The sequence below is a fragment of the Rhodnius prolixus genome, unplaced genomic scaffold (genome assembly GCF_049639745.1).
Source record: "Rhodnius prolixus isolate KJV_2025 unplaced genomic scaffold, Rpr scaffold_2, whole genome shotgun sequence".
Taxonomy (NCBI): Eukaryota; Metazoa; Arthropoda; class Insecta; order Hemiptera; family Reduviidae; genus Rhodnius; species Rhodnius prolixus.
Genome location: NW_027411592.1, coordinates 15,631,391 through 15,649,104, shown reverse-complemented (window position 1 = coordinate 15,649,104; position 17,714 = coordinate 15,631,391). Strand labels below are relative to the sequence as shown.

The 17,714-nt window shown below is 29.9% G+C and overlaps 1 protein-coding gene across 1 annotated transcript in view; it reads right to left on the bottom strand.

Moving 5' to 3' along the window:
• stg1 (stargazin-like protein) overlaps positions 1–15,608 on the bottom strand; it is a 338,187-nt gene extending 322,579 nt beyond the window's left edge. The window contains exon 1 of the mRNA XM_074118210.1: positions 15,228–15,608. The gene's annotated coding sequence lies outside the window, so the exon portion shown is untranslated. The remainder of the gene's footprint in view (positions 1–15,227) is intronic.
• Between the last annotated feature and the right edge of the window lie 2,106 nt (positions 15,609–17,714).

The following is a 17,714-nucleotide window of genomic DNA, read 5'->3' as shown; positions in this document are numbered from 1 at the left end:
TTGTTATTCATACCAGTAGCATAAAACTTTGATTTTTCTTTTAATAAAAAATACCTTTTCTGTCGAAAAAAGAAAAGTTTAGCTTTTTGCTTTTTTCAATAGTTAGTAGACATAATTAAATTTAACTGAGGATGTTAACTGAACAAAGTAAAAATTTGTATTATTTTTGATTGGATAAATCGAGATTTGACTAATCAATTTTAAAAACCAAAGTGTCAAGGCAAGTTTATGATTAACTTGAATCATACTAGCTTTACAGAAAATATGAGGATTGGAAACTATTTTTTAATTGAAGTAATTTTTGTTTTATGGAAAATGGAATAAAATATATTTGTATTTGAATTTACGAATGCGAACTTGTATTTTTATTGTTTTAGATTTTAGAATTGAATTCTTATTTGCAACAAATTGAATATTATCTTCAAGACTGACAAGTCAATCTTCTTGATTAAAAATTGTTAACATTTAATTTATAAGAAGGGTTACTTGCTTGCGAAATTGTCAATGAAGCGTGAATCGATCGCCTCAAGTCAATTTACATTCCTTCTGCAATATGGTTTCCAATCACAGAAGCATGCTTCCGACACAAGAATAAAAAACCATTCTGGGTTGGTTAACATCTTCAATATGTCTCTATCAAATCCCAAGCGCTAGGCCAACAGTCTTTCTCATTATAGGCATGAAAAGGATGGAGAGAATATCAAAAACCACTCCAGAGGAATCATCTTTTAGTCCCAGAAAATGTAGAAAGTAAGACTTTTTATTAAAAGTCCTCTGGTAATAACTGAACTTATTGATCCATGCCGTCGGATTTGTGTCATAAATCCATTTCTTGTCGACTATTTTTACTAGTAATCCGTAGAAATGCTTGACAGTTGGATTTTTTAAGAAAAGTTGGCCAGTTCATTCTTCGGGAGGTATTTTGAGAATGCAAGTTCATTGAACACTATTCTACATCTTTAAATAGTAAACAGTTTCATTTAAAGACCCAAGATAGTTTTACAAAAAGTGCTCTAATAATGGTATTGGTTGTGTCTTCACAGTCTCCAGTGAAAACCTTATCAACCATCAGCCTGTACGGGTTGTTTTTTTGTCGAAAGTCAGTTTTTCAACACAAGGCAATATGAGCAAAGGCAAAGGGCAGAACAACTACATTTTCAGCTATAAAAAATAAATAATGTAACAAACTATTATAAAACATACGGTTCTCTAACAACGCTTTAATTAAACAATAATTCTAAAGGAACCATTTACAACGTCTAAAAATTGGTAATAACCAATCAACAATGTATTTTAAAACGTATGTAATTTTTAAACAAATGAAACTTCCATCAAGTTGAAACAGGTGCTTATGTATGACACTTTAATTGCAAGAAGTGAACGAATACGACTTTATTCTGGGGCATTGGTCCCCTAAGAATAAAAAAACAAATACAAAAATAATGGCCTTATCTGGCTAACAAACAATAAGTGATTAAAAACTAGTTGTTTTTTTTTCTGAGATTTTCTTGGTTTGAATTTAAGTCCAGTAGAGAACAGATAAACTGTTGTAAAAAAAGTTTTTATTAATAAAATGTTGGAATAATTAAGTAATAAAAACATAAAATGTTTTACTGACAACCCACATAGAATTTAATGTATGCGATCATTTTAAATATTATTTGAGCAGAACATACTAAATAAAGAAAGTATTAGCATGCTCTCAGAGACTATTGGAAAAATTGGTTCAGTGAGATAAAATAAATCCCCACAGTATATTGCCTGTAATATCCATTTACCTATTAAGTACAAAATAATGTTCTGCACAGCATAATGAAACGCTATATATAAGCTACAATCAATACTTACAATAAAATGGAAAGGAAAAAGTAAAAAAAAATCTGTTTGCTGTATAATGTTATACTTTGGATAGAATATCCAGCGGTTTCAATAGAAAATTGTCAAAAATATAGTTCTTAAGCCGAAGATGTGCCATCTTTTCAAAAAAAACATCATTAGGAAGATTATACATCGTATTACTTAAACAACTATAAAGATCACTGGGATATTGTTCAAATATGGGGATATAACTTAGCAGAAGTTAGGATGGTAAAGGGGAAACTAAAGCAAGTAGGGATTATGTTGTGAATCTCCCTTTTAGTGGGTATAACAAAAAGGGACGTTAGTGGAAATTAGGAACTCGCACTAACCACTTAAAATTAAACGAGTATTGGCAAATGATGGTTTTTCTTTTCAGTAACGAAATCCTGGAGGAGGACATCCAAACTGAAGAAGAAATTACAGTCACAATCTTGGTACTCGACATTAACAAGCCAGTCGCGCTACTTGAGAAGCTGGTAGTAAAAAATACTTCCAAATACTCGGTAACTAACTCTGGGAAGTAAAGATTTAATTATTTTTAGACATTTGAGCTGAACTCCATATTCCTTAAATTTCCTTAAAAATTATTATGCCGATATAATTTCTACTTTGTTTTAATTACAGCCACATTCTTACAAATATCGTTATTATTTTAGCATTACATACTGTAAAAATTAATTTCTTTTTCATAAAAATGAACTTATGTTTCACATAAATACGATCTTTGTGCACAAACCTCTCACGCTCCGTTTGTTGTTAAATAAAGATGATGAAAAAGTTTGAGATTTAACCTCAACAATCTCACAGGCGATCTTCCCTTTGTGAATATGAATAAGCAAATCGAACAAGATTCAATTAACAATGAAGAGCTTCCTAACCCTTTATAATTAGCAAGACTTTGATATGTCACAAAGTCAGAAATACTGTTCGTTATCTTTTATGCATATTCCTGGACATGTCTCTGGCAACAAGTAACTTGACATAATTCTTATTAAATCCTAATACGAGCAGTTTGACAGAGTATATTTTCGTGATGGATTCTCTGTTTCATACCCAAATAATATTCAAATTCTGCTATCTAAACAATTGAGACTAGTTTAGTAATAGAAAAGTAATAATATTATGATAAATTGAGTTATATCTTTATTAGTTTTATTAATAAAATGTAAGAGTTATCAATTCCAAATTGTCTCATTAGAAGAGAGTAATAAATTTTTATTGAGAAATGGCCAATTTCCCCTAAAATTTTTCCACAAACGATTGTAGCTGGGTAATTTAGTGAAGGTGGCGTGCCTATAGCTGTTGAACAGTTAGAGATGTGAATGGTCTCCACAATGGAAGTTTGAAGAATTATGGATTTCTGTCCTGACTGCAAAGAGAAACATTGGTGAAGTCAATTCATTGCCGCCAGTAGTGCTTACAGTGGCTATATTCGTATTCAAAGGGCCAGTAAATCTGTCAATTGAGTTTCTTCTTCGGAATTTCTTCAGGCAAGTGATTTAGACCATTACTGGTTTACAAGTGGTGCTTCGTTTACTGATTACTGACGAAGAAGTGATTTTAAGTATATTTTTAAAGACAGCTAGAAGTAGTCCCTTTATGAAAGAAACACCATCAAAAACCAGAACAGTTCACTTTGATTTGATTTTTTTTCTTCAAATGGAGCAGTGTTGATAAGCATCCTCCTCCTTATGTAAAACTTGAGAATTATAACTTATCTAAGGAAATAATTCTCCATTTTTTTTTTTTAAATTATGAAGCGCTAATTATACTAAAATAATATTTAGCTCCTTTTTTTTATCACTTATTTATTCATCTGACACAGCAGTAATGTTATAGCTTTTAATGAAATTGTTAACATTAGCTAACGACATTTAGACTATCTCAACGAAGTTAAGCATTAGATTTCCAATTAGGCTTAGCACTGAAACTAAAAAACTTACAAACGGGAAAAATATGTTGCACACATGCAATTTCAATATTCAAATTGAAAAAAAAAAATTAGTAATTAAAACGATGCTGTTAAACAAAATAGGAAAGCGGAAAATGACGGCATGACTCTACCTTCACTAAATATAGCTGGCTCCAAGAGAGAATGGAAGTAAAGAAATTCCCAATAAATATAAGACAATTGAAAATTAAAAAAGTTCGATATAATTTTAGAAAAAAGTTGGTTATTACACAATTTTTATTACATAACAGAATTCATTAATGCAAACTGGTGTACTGGCTAAGTTTGTACTGAATAGAGTTAGTTAGTAAATTTAAGAGTTTGTTGTTGGTTTAAGTTCAGTGCTTTACAAAGACTATGTTACACAACATTCATTTACAAGTTTGTTTACATTATTTTATTATTGTAAGGAATATATTATTATTGATGTGCCTTTTGTATTTTTATCCTTTCTAAAAAGACTTCCATTTTAGATAAGAGTCTGAGATCTGTTCTATAAAACTGGAATATATATATATATATAAAAAAATAATAGAATTGAAAATTTGTTGTCAATTTCTGTCTTTTATAAGTAATTAAAGAAAAATTCAAACTATTAATTGTTTTAAAAGATGTACTCACCGCAGGTAGTATTGCAACACCACATTAATTTGCATCGATATAAATGTTTCAGTCAGTTTAAACTCTCGCTGCAAACGACTCGATCGGGATATTATCTCCAGTTTATTCTTACTCATTCTTCTTTTATTTGAATTATTCAACGTTTCAGCTGAAAAAGTTAATGATGAGGTTAGCCTATGAATATTAAGGGCCTGGCATTTCTCCCTTTTACAACGTTAACTGTCGATCATCTCTATGTCATCCGCTGATTTTTTAACCACTCGCTGAAAAAAGAAACATGTAAATCTATTTCCTAAAAAATAGGTAATCAAACTAAATAGATAATTATTGCCCAACATCCGGATTGGGTGCTTTCAGTAAGCTTTTAGAGCCATTTTCTCTTAATCCAAAATAAAAATTGTATTTGGAATGTTTCTAAACTTGTTTTGAGAGTATCATCGATGGAGGATATCAGATGTAAAGAAAAGGCTGAATGACCTTCAAAAAGATGAAAAACCCTACTTGGCTCTTACACTTAGAGATTCTCTCCTAAGTAGAGTTGAAGTATTAAAGAATGCTCATGAATCAGGTATCTCAACTTGAAGAGCACATTGATGAAGTATGTAAGAAGGTAAACATTGCAGAAATATTAAGAATCCCAATGCCCAGAAATCCATACATTACTGCCTTGTCAAGTCTAAACTTGAATATACCTGCCCTATTTGGAATACGTACAAACCAGATGGAATAAAGAGGATAGAAAAGCTGCAAACAAAAATTTGTCGCTTCCTTAAATGTTCGTCAGGGTAATCGTCATTGGATAGAGACTGAGTTATTAATCAGAGTTTTCTAAATAACGATGTTGATTGTTCCGAAATCTTATCTAACATTAGATTCCACGTTCCACCAGTGAAACTCACATACGCAAGAATGTTTAACATTCCTAATTTCTTCAACGAACATAAAGGCTATTGAATAGTGCAGTAAAAACAGACACTATTCAATGTCCGAAGAGATGTGGACATTTTTGCATCAGATAAGATGGTCTTGCAGTGTTACAAACTAGGTGAGGAACTGTAATTTTTTTTTAATGAAACGAGGAATAGGTCCAGACTAATCCAGAAAACTTCCTTCAGAAATGAACATTTGGCCCCAGGCTGCTCTCTACATAAACGATTTTAGGTGTTACGGTGGAGGTAATAAAATCACTTTGAACTGAACGTTTGTTCTAAAAACCAATCAACCAATAGTTGACTATTCGGCAACTGTGTTCACTAGCAAATCTGTGAAAACCACCTTCTATTTAGGTAATGTAAAAGTTTAAAAAGGTCGCCCCAGTAAGGGTGATTTGGGCCCGATTAGTGGTTATTTCATTCTTTAACCCTTACTAAACGAAACCACCAGCTGAATCTCAATAGCATTTAACTTGGCTAGACAGACAACAGCCATGTTCATTTCATAAGAAAGCCAGCATTCAAACTGCAAGAAATTCTACGAAGAAAATGAAGATTCAACACAAGCTTTAAAAAAAAACCAGGCATTACATAAAGGCAGTATTTTGCCCGTTATTTTTTATGACTTTTTTTTTTTATTACTATCAGTAAAACTATTGGTGTTGCAGCTTTAAAAAATTTTGCAATTGAAATTTGTTGTCTAAACATGTGTAAAGTTAGAGAATTATATTATATAGAGAAGAAAAATATTTATTAAGTGGTCAATTCCAACTCATTATTATTACTGTTTAGCTGAAAAAAAAAAAATTGTTTCGACTTCAAAGAAAATTCTATTTCCGGAAATCGAAAACATTAAACATTCTTGTTGAACATAACAATAAAAATAGAAACACAATTACATAAATTAACCCTTCCTTTCAGATTCAGTAACTAACTTTCACTGCACTTAATATTCACAGCCTATTCGTCAAAATTCGAGACAAGTTCACTCTTTAACCCCTCCAAAAGGGAGCCACCAGCTGAATTTCAATAGAAACACCACATCATTAACTGTGTATAAGGTTTGGGCGGATGAAATGTATACATGATTAGAGAGAATTGTGAAACGGTTTTCTCATAGTAATAAAAAACCCGGTACAAACTGTGTCCTAAATAAGTATACAAAATTATCACCGGATTTCATTAGACTGTAGATCATTAAATTTATTTTTTTTTTTGATGTTTTCTTACAACTTTACAAAATATTAATAAAATAAAAATAATAAACATATATTAAATATCAATGTGTGGTTTCGTATGCTAATAATTTTTCGTTGGAATTTTTGTTATGTAAAGAATTTAGTTGTTTAAAATAATGTATCTATTCTCTTAAAAAATTTATAAGAGAATTTAATAGGTTTTTAATAACTTGTGCGTGTTTTGATGAAATGCCTGATGTCGCCGTGGTAAGGAAGTGCTTCGCAAACTAAGGAAGAATTTGTTGCAATCTAAGTTTCTGTTCATAACTTGCGAGGGAGTGTCTGCAACAGACTTTACTGCATTTTATTAAGATTGGTATCATTAGACAGACAGATTGCAAAGCTGCTTCACAGAATTCTATAGCAATTAATAATCCAAATAACTGCAAAATGAAAAACTTACGAAGAAAATATTATGTAGGTAATTGGATGAATTATATTCCTTGATACTGAAAGAAGAATAGAATGCTGGGATGTAGAAAATTTAAGATTTTATTTATAATATAATTAATTTTTATATAATCTAATGTAGAATTTTTTTTGAGAAATTAGCGCACTGAACTGATGAAGTTACTCGGAGTCAACGATTTTGAGAAGAGAAAAATTGCCAATTTGCATAAAGCAGATATCTCCTTCCAATAAATCGTGCAACGTTTAGAAAGAAACAAATCTTTCGAAAGGAGATCTTGGTCTATGGAAGGCATGCAGTAAATAACTTCGATTAGTTGTGCAATTTTGTCATAACTTGTGCTGTCCATTACCCTCTGGAGATCCGCTATTTTAAGATTGTCTTTTTCTAAGAGCTTCCCAACTTACTTAATAAAATATCCACAGATAAATAACGAATATAAAATTGAAAACTGTCCAACAAAAATCTAACATACCACCATTTGTACAATTGATACTTTTTTATTAAATTTTCTTTAGCTAAGATTAAACATTTTTCAGTATTAGACGATAAATTTCTAAATGAATTTTTCCCCCTCAATAAATTAATTATTTAAAAATCAAATAAATCGAGGAAAAAAATTATTATACAACACCATATAATGGCAATTCTTATTACTTTGCACTGGGTACGAACAGTATATACATATTTTATATAAATGAGTAATATCTAACAATAAAAAAAGTTATCTTGGTAGTTTTCCTCGTAAATTTTAATATACTTTATGAAGGTACATCTTTGTAAGTGGAACAAACGACTTGGCCAATTTATTACACAAACTCAGAAGTACAGTAAATATATTCTGACAAGTGATTACTCATGTAACTTTTAAACAAAAAAATACCATCTGAAGATAGGCAGATACATAGCGGAGGTACAATTAGAATATATATACCAATATTAAGTAGATAGATTTATCTCTTCGCTAAACATTTAGTAGTGATGATTATAATTTTTATATTTTCCTCTCCTTTTTTCTCGATTTTGTACTCTAACAGTATTTCAATTTTTTTGAACCTTTTTCGTTTACTTCGTCATCTTCAACTTGAAAATTCCTAACTAAATTATTTTCCTAACTAAAACTAATGTATTATTAGAACCGGTATTGTAATTTATTGTACAGGAATTTTCTTTAGATTAAATTACTATCGTTATTACAATTTCAGGTGTAGTTAACGTTATGTTGAATTCTGAATTCAACTGAAAAAAAAATCCTTTGTAAGCAGGCACATTTCAACAATTCACTTTCAATTGTTCTCAAACCATGTCGAGTTCCCTTTAATCTAAGGTTAAGCAAATAATAATTTTTATAAAATAGAAATACATCCATCCCTCAATTATAAATATTTTCCTTACGCATAATCAATCCTAACTCAAATGTGTTTTCCTTTACTTAGAAGTTCAGTAAATGCATCAGATAAATGCTGGTGATCCTAAGCACTTATAATTCTAATACTATGTCTGATCTGGATGCTTGATAGGCTTAATTTTACTCTTAATCATCCCAATACAATACTTCAATTCCACCTTCTTTTCTTCTATAATCTTTACTCACAGTGTCTCACGCTGTCACATTTAGAGACCAGGTCTCTGTGCTACTTTCAGTTATTACAAGTAGTTTTCAACCACTCTTTTCAAATATCTTTGTTATTAGCCTAAAACATATAATCTGCGAAGAAGACAAGCATGGCTATCAAAGTAAATTGGCCTTGCTCGTGTCATTCACTCTTAAATACAACTAAATTTATTTTGTTTGGAAACATATGCTAAAGTTTTACCAAAAGTTCATAATAAGATTATGAATTCACAATAAGAAAACTTTATTCTAGCTAGAATACTTTATTGACTATTTAAAGATCTTATCAAATTAACAAAGCGCGTTTTATCTGCAAATTGCTAACTGAACATTTTCTTTCATTTAAGTTCCAAGCCTTTAGAACAGCAAAAAGTAAAGTACAAAACTTGTACGTGCTCTGCATCCCACTTGACGAAATTATGTAATTAAACCTGTCCTGTTTTATTTGTACAAATTTTTATAAGACTCATTATTTCTTCTGTAGCGATATTTCTTCACGACCATATTTTTATTATCAAATAAAACAAAGTTTTTAGCCTTTTATCCATAATTTTAAAATATTAACATAAAATTTACTTCCTATTCTTTCCTACTTTAAGAAAGAATTCTTTACTCACTCAACTTCAAACTTAAAGACACCAACTTTTTTTGTAATGAGGTTATTAATAGCCCGTTTCCTCAATTGAAGTAGAACAATCGTAATTTCACTTATACTTGTAAATTTAAATGGTTATAGTTTAAAAAAGAACCCATTATTATAATATTTTTTATTTTAAGCATGTTAACATCTGAGCACTGTATCTCTCTTTACAATGAATTCAAAATTATTATATCTTCTAATTTCAACAAAATATTCTTGTAATTGAATTAATAATCATAAAAGTTATGTAAAATTACAAAAAAATATTCTCTACCTGATATATGTTTTCTACATATCATAATGAAATGCAATACAGATTTTATTGTAATATTGAACAATCCATGGTTTGATCTCAACCTGAAGGATCATCCCGGAACCCGAGTACTTTACCCGATAATCCCGAGTACTTTACTACTGGGATTGATAGATTTAAAAAAATAATCTAAACTACTACGGCAGAGTAAAGAACTTTATATTTCAGATAGTAGGTACAATCCACTTGGTATTTTATCACTGTATTCATAAAAAATAGTTGTCTAAACTCATTTTAAACGCACTCCAATTTACTTTATTGTTGTTCCACGTTCTGTTAAATAAAGAAATTTTAGTTTAGATTGACAATTGGTAATATAATGGAGAGTTGTAGTTAATCTGTAGATCTTCTATTACCTTCCAATCAAGTAATTGGGAAATATGAGGACAGTGGAGTTCTGTGATTTGTGCAATTAATGTAGGTTGGTGCCTGTTGTTTAAAAAAAAAAAAATCTGACTCAACTTCAAAAAGTTTCATCTTTTTACTACCGCAAATACTGCTTCCAAAGAATGTACGAAAATGATTAAATCACCAGCAATTAAAATATGTGTAAGTAGCGATTTTAAAAAACGTATGAATCCTGTTTTAGGTACGTATGTATATTTGTAGGATTGTTGTACATTCCAACGAAAATTCATCATGCAATGTTATTTATATGCCTTTTGAGATAAACTTAGTGCTATATTAATAGTTTTTTAAATATTTTATTTTGAGGTTTATTAAGGCCGAGAGGTTAGAGGCTAGGCCAGCAAAGCTGTGATTCTATTCCTTGTTTAGCCTTAGATTGTATTTCATGCTTTATATTTAGTAATTTACAGTAAATTATACACAATAGTCACCTCAGACCTCGACACCTAATTTGAAACAAAGTTAAAAGAAAATTTGACCTGAAAATTACTTTAACTTACTTTCTCTATTTTAAAATGTCTGAAATTCATATTAAGTTTATTTTATTTTTAAGCACAATCTCTACATCTCTACTAGTTCACAAAAGAAAATTATAGTCTATAAACCTGTTAACTAGGTTGGAAAAGTTTCTTACTAACTGTTAGGGTTATTCTTCTAAAGATTAAATACTTGAAACAATATCGACATTCAAAACATAAATTAAGTAGTCCCTGAGCTTGAAAATTTTAATAACATTTGTAAAGTTCTCTTTTTACAATATCACAATTTTTTTTGTTTTGTTTTCTGATAAACATTTTGCCATACAATACTTTATATTGTGTAACCAGCTTACAAGATAAGGCTTTTTGAAGTTGTTCACTGTTTATCCCACAAAAACATTTTTAATAATACCCTGTCTATTACATTGTATATAAGCATTTAAATTTTTCTCCTTTAGTATCCCTGATAAGGCTAGTAAATTGGTATAATAGAACACTTTTGCCTGTAACCTTAATAATCCTATAATCCTTGTGAACCCCATTTTTAATAGATATATCCAGTGAACAAAACTTTAGACTGTAAAAGACAGGTTTTCCCAATATCATTAGTGAATACATCCCATGACTCATAACATTAGTTCCCAATTAAACCTGTAATGAACCCTGGGTATAAAGAGAGCGCTTATTTTTCTTCAGTATTGGATTAGAGGCACCATTTCCTTTTTTCTTTTATGTTATACCACTTATTAACGCTAGGAGGCTGAAGGCTCCCTCTTCATCTATTTTTTTCAAATAAGTATAACAAATTTATCAGTAGCATTAATAAAAAAGAAACATTTGAAGTTTATCCCAAGTTACATACGATTTGAAACACTTATTATGAATTCAAACATCGAATAAATTAAATTAAATTTTAAACAATAGATTTATTAGAAGGCTGTCTACACGTTTAGAATGCATAATCAATATTTTTTCAACTGGTTTTTACTCGTAACTAGCCGTATCCAACTAGCGCCTTACAATTTACAACTTGCCATGTTGTTTTCAGTAGGTTTTAAGCAATTTTATTGCTCTATTGTAACTTAGGTCATGAGTATTTATTTTTTTATTCTTTTGTATAATCGCTGAGAACGTAAAAACTAAATAAAACGGTGCAATCGAGAGATATTCAAATACACAGTTCTTTTTCAAATGACCCCATTTTCAGTGCTTCATTTTTATTACTTATATAAGAAATATTGCACAAATAAGTCCACAAAATCATTGATAGCTTTCTATTACCGTGTATTCATATTTACTACCAGAATAGGTTAAGTAAAATGAAGCAGATTATTCCATCATTTATGTATGAATAAAGAAAAAAGTAGATGCCCAAACTAAATAGAAAAAATCTTAATCACATGTGTGAAAAATAATTTGTATTTATAATTTTTTTTTTATCACAAATATCCCATTCCTTCATTTTATATAATTTAGTAGAATTTCATCTAAATTTTAATGCTAATAGTCCCAAAACATGAACCTTTTAATCCAAATATTCAACACTTTTACTAATTAAACGCGTGCTTTGAGCAACTCACGAAAATCAAAATGAAAGGATCCATGTGCAGCTGGACCATGGTACCTTGACTATTACGAGTAATTTACGATAAATGAATTGAATCCATTTTACAGACAACAATAAAAATTATTAATTTAATATAATTTCTAATCAACATATGATATTTGTAAATTATAATGTTGAATACATAGAATACACACGTATTCTATAAGATTCTCACTAAATTCCCTCGCTTTTGGATTTTCATTCAAAATTAAAATTATAGTATAATAATGAACAGTAATTAAAATTATAGATTCTAATGCAAAATGTACAATTTAGACAACAATATGATTAATAAAACTATAATATGATTGATCTAAACTTCCAACAGAATAAAATCAACATATTTTCAGGAAGTGGAGAACGTAGGATTATGGGTGGATATTTTAGGTACGTATGACGACAGTAATCGAACTACGGAGATATTGTTCAGGATGATGCTAACAGACAAGAGTGGTGTATACGGTTTGAAACAATATACAAAGGTGAGAATCTTATAGAATACGTTTCTATTCTACGTATTCAACATTATAATTAACAAAGATCACATGTTAATTAGAAATAATATTAAATTAATAAGTTTAATAATTAATTTTTATTGCTGTCTTTAAAATGGAATCAACCCAAGTTCCTGATATGTCTAATGGTGAAAAAATACATGCGAAAGCACGTATAAAGTAATTAAAGTCGCTTGAGATTTTTTTTTTTCGTAGCAAGACTAAGGTTAGCAAAGATCAGCGGTCAATATCACCATGAATAAGGATCGGCTGAAAGTTGAGTCTTTATGACTGATAGCACCACGGAGCAGCATGATTTATGATTCAGCTGTGCTCGATAGATCCCATATCTCTCCTAACAGTCCTACAAAAAGAGGCAGGTCTTGGAGTTAATGACGCTTGTGTTAGTTGATGGGACTAAGGAATAAAGTAGATAGGTCAACTGGCTGAGTAATCATACGAACGATGATTTGCACTACATGTCATCCATTCGTCTGGTACACCCAGACACTTCTTCAATTCGTTTTTGTTTCTTCCATTCGTCCAGTGAAGATAACCCCACACCCTATCAAATAATTTTCAAGATGATCTTAGGTGGATAGGAGAGGAAACTTCGTGCACCAACCCTAATAGACAATAGAAATTTTACACGATATCACAAAATTGCAAATCAGTCCGCGAAGGCTTGACATTAATTTTTGCCTATGTATGGAGCAACAATGCATTGAACATTAATTCACAAGTAGACTAGTATACTATTTTATTATGGTGTTTTCATGTTATTGAGATTTATATCGCTTAAAGAAACTGGAAACCCACAAAAATTCAACTACACCATAGAATTCATAATAAGCAAATATTATACTGAATATCTCTAGCCGCGAAAATACTATTTGTATTCTAGTGCATTGCTAAATTAGATCTGAATCCACATCAACAGAACCCAGAGGCTTAAGAATCAATTTTCTGATAACTTTGACTTTTTCAACTGCTCATTAAATGATATTTAAAAAAAAAAGTAATGAACAAAAACATTACAAGCTTATCTCAGTTTAATATGCACATAACAATCTTGAATTATTTGAAAATAATTTATATAGACATATAATACAAACTCAATTTCTTATTTAATAATTTCAACAGTTTTTTCTAAATTCATTATTTTTACTATATTTTTGTACTTTCTTAGTTTACTAATAGTAATTACTTTCTTAACAAATCTGTACTTGAGGTATATTATTTCTTTTATGTAATCATTATTTATTTTATTTTTTTGCTTTTTGTAAAAGGCTGTTGAGGCCTTCAATAAATAAATAAAATTAATTTATCTCGTATTTTTTAAAATTAATATTCGATTTTTTTTTAAGTTTTTACTTTTTATTTTTGCAATTGTTTATAAATAGTCCTAATATTTTTCCATTTTTTTCAACAATTTATTTCTAGGATTGTGCATACTTTTTGTAGGTATCTGTTGTTTGTTTCATTAAACTTTATTTCGATTTTTGCACAATTTGTGTTTCTCTACAAGTTTAATACTTGAAACCATTTCATATTAAACATGCTATGTAGTTAGTCTAACGGTTCTAACATAGAGAACGAGCCGATGAAGGTTTAGTTGTCTCTAGATATTTTATTCCAAAACAAAAACCCTTATCCGATTAATTAGTCTGCATAAGACCATCTAATCTAATTTTTATTCGAATTTGCAGTGATGTTATTAAAATTATTGATTAAGCAATATCATAAAAGAAAGAAAGTTATAAGATTGTCAAATTTGTGGATTTCTCTTTATTGTTGCACTGTCGCGAAATAAATTCATACATTTTCCGAGAATTACCAAAGTGGATTTAATTCTTTAGGTCAGGAATACGAGCAAGCGTGGGAAATAAGAGTTAATATTAAATGAGAATCCTGTCTGTCTAAAAAAAGAAAAGAAAAGGATGAAGAATTATCCTGCATATCACTACAGACACATAAAATTTCCAAAGTTAATAAATTCTTAAGTACACGTGAATAAACTGTTTAATATTAAAAGTATCATATTTAAAATTGTTTTTATGAAAAAATATTTAGAGAATGAAGAAATTAAGAATAAATAAAAGAAGTATTTAAGGGCACTGAAAAATGAAACAAAACATAAACAGACATTCGAAAAATATTACTTTTTATTTATTTAGAAGCTTTATAATTTATTATGCATAATTTTTTAAATAAATAAAAGGATACAGGAAATTTTTATTTGGTGAACCTCTATCTGTAAATAAAAGTTCAAAAAATAATAGAAACAAAAATGTATTATTTGGTTATTCATGGATAAGGTAAAACATTTTATTTATTTTTTTAAATTAGTTATCTTCAATGTGTAAAATCAATATGAGCAAGCAATTGTGATTCTTTAATGGAACGAAGCAATTTAGAAAAAAAGTTTCCTCTGAAAACGTTGCAAGACTACAAACAAAAAAGAATATTTATCTAATTATAAATATGTACTTTTACTACAAATTGAATCGAGTGCTGCAGTTACTAATGAACTAAAAAAGTATTTATGGGAACAGCAAAATGGAACAAAACAAAAAAAGTAATTCAAAAATATTACTTTTTATTAATTTAATGGACTATTGTTCAGTGTTAACTAAATGACTACCCTGAACTTTTACTTACCTCAAAATAAAATACAGTTAGATGTGTTTACAAATAGTAGAATAATATCCTAGGACACGACGCGAAGTTATAAAATATTGGTGAGGAAAAAGATAGAATGATTACCCGATACTCTTGGACGCCGGGGGCAAACTGGAGGCTGGAGATCGCATACAGCCGCCCCCACTACTTAAACTTCCCCTCTTAACATCCCCTAAAAGAGAGGGGTAGGTCTCGATTTATGGTCAAAAGGATGCCAAGTCTCTGTATCCTCCATCCCACCAACGCACATCTCTTTTCCCTAGTAAAACCCTTGTCCGAATATTACTACTGTTCTTCCTTTCTTCCCGTTCTCGAATCATTGACTATACTCACACTACTGCTTTATAAACTCTTCATCTATCATCAACACTATTACCACAGAAACTTTTAAATCAACCCTACTATATTATCGAAGAGAAAAAATAACTATTAAACTAAACATTGCAACTTCTGTTTTCAGGAATTTTTTTCCATTAACAAATCTGATATTTTTTTTTACTGTAATAACAATTTCAATAATCACATAATAGTCAAATTAGGGTGAAAAAAAGGAAGGGTTATTGTTATTTTTAGGGCGCATCGACAACTGGGTCATTAGCGCCGAAGGATTAATTATTTTGAATGTCACTGGATTAAAGTTATTAGAGTTATAACATCCTTAATTATAATTCAATTCAACGTTAACCACAGCTCTAAATTGCAAATAAATGTGTTTTTAAACATCAATTCAATATCAACAATGTAATATCCTACGTTGCTTTAGCGATTCATTTTTCTCACTTTCTTATCTGTGAATTTCCTTCGTAAATTATTACATTGTTTTTTGTCCCTTTCCAACAAAGCGCTGTTAGATTAGAGATTACTTGTAAAATTATGTAGAAATAACAGTCACACTCACATTGGTTCCTTGATTCTCAATGTTATTAATAAAATGTAATCGCTAATTACCTAGTAGAATGAATTCATGCCCAAATTAAATATTTCAATTCTTTCCACGTTTTATGCAATTTAATTACTTAATTAAATTTCAAAAAATTGAAAATTTTAAGCTGTCATAAATTTTAAATTGTTATAAATAACAAATAAAACCATTTTCATATGAACTAACTCTCTAAAAACAAATGGTCAAGTTGAAACAGTCTATTGTATGGAAGAAAGTGATTTAAAAGAACAGCTGCGTTCAGAAAGGACTTCCTCAGCAGCAGATAAGTGTCAAGAAAACCAAACTGTCAATATACGAGTATATGACTAGATTTATCTGAATATATTCAATACTGATATTTTTTTAACATTAAAGTTAGTTGCAGGCTTTTGAAATGAAATGTTTATGATTTTGAAAGGTTGAGTGGATGATCACTCCTTTTACCATTCAGAGAGCTCAACAATCCAAAAAGGGCCACCTGGGAGTGCCCAGCGGCAAGAAATTGTAGAAGAGAGTAAGATAGCCAAGATTTCCATAGGGCAGATATGGTGACGCACTGGTTAACATGCAAATAGGAAGTGGTAGCCCAGACAAAATGAGGATGATGCTTGATGAGGGGGAAAAAGAGAGGAATTTGGGGAATAGGAAAACGCTGGTAAATTGGAAGGAGATGTCTAGGAAGGGAGCCTCTCACGCTAGGGGTTAGTCGAGGTTAACAGTTGATGTTGATTTTGAATTTCCAAAACTTTGTTTCTATAAATTTATTTCTCTTCTTTGTTTTAGAAGACTAGAGGCGCACAGTCATAATAATATCTTTACAACCTGCCTAAACTTCCAGTCTAAATTGAAATTTTAGAATATATTAGAGACGCAGCTCAGCGTTAACGATTTTTTTATCCTTGCTACGTTTTTATTGTGCTATCTCATCTTCTTTGAAGATGTGACTTTTTGTACAACTAATTCTATTAAGAAACAGTGAATGATGTAAAAGGCCTTATTAATTCATTAAATAATAATAATAATAATAATAATAATAAAAGCGGAACGGCAATTTAGTGAATACTGACTTTTCATAGGAAACTCTGGAATAGACTGAAAGTAAGTTCAGAAACGTCATTACTACTTTCATGAGTAGGAACGCAGAACTGAAAACTTACCGCTCCGTTGATTGCACATTATGACGGCGGGACCTATCCTAGGCTATGCGAAATCTCAAAATGAAGCCCTTCCCCCCAAAAAAAAGCCAAAAGAACTTACAAAGGGAACTTGGTTTCTGAAACTACCTATTTTAAGTGCATTCGTTGAAAGAATAGATTATTTTGTTAGGGATAAACTCCAGATGCTTTTTTTAAAAGACAAGGTTACAAATCATTTGAAAAGACTTCATACATATCACGAAAGCGAAATTTTGTCCGATTAGTTTTTTAAATTGTTTTTAATGCATCTAAGAAGTTTTCTTTTAACTTTTTTATTCAAAATAAAGCAAAGCAAAATAAGATTCTCTCGCTTTTAATTAATAGGTTTATTGTATATCCTTTTTGTGT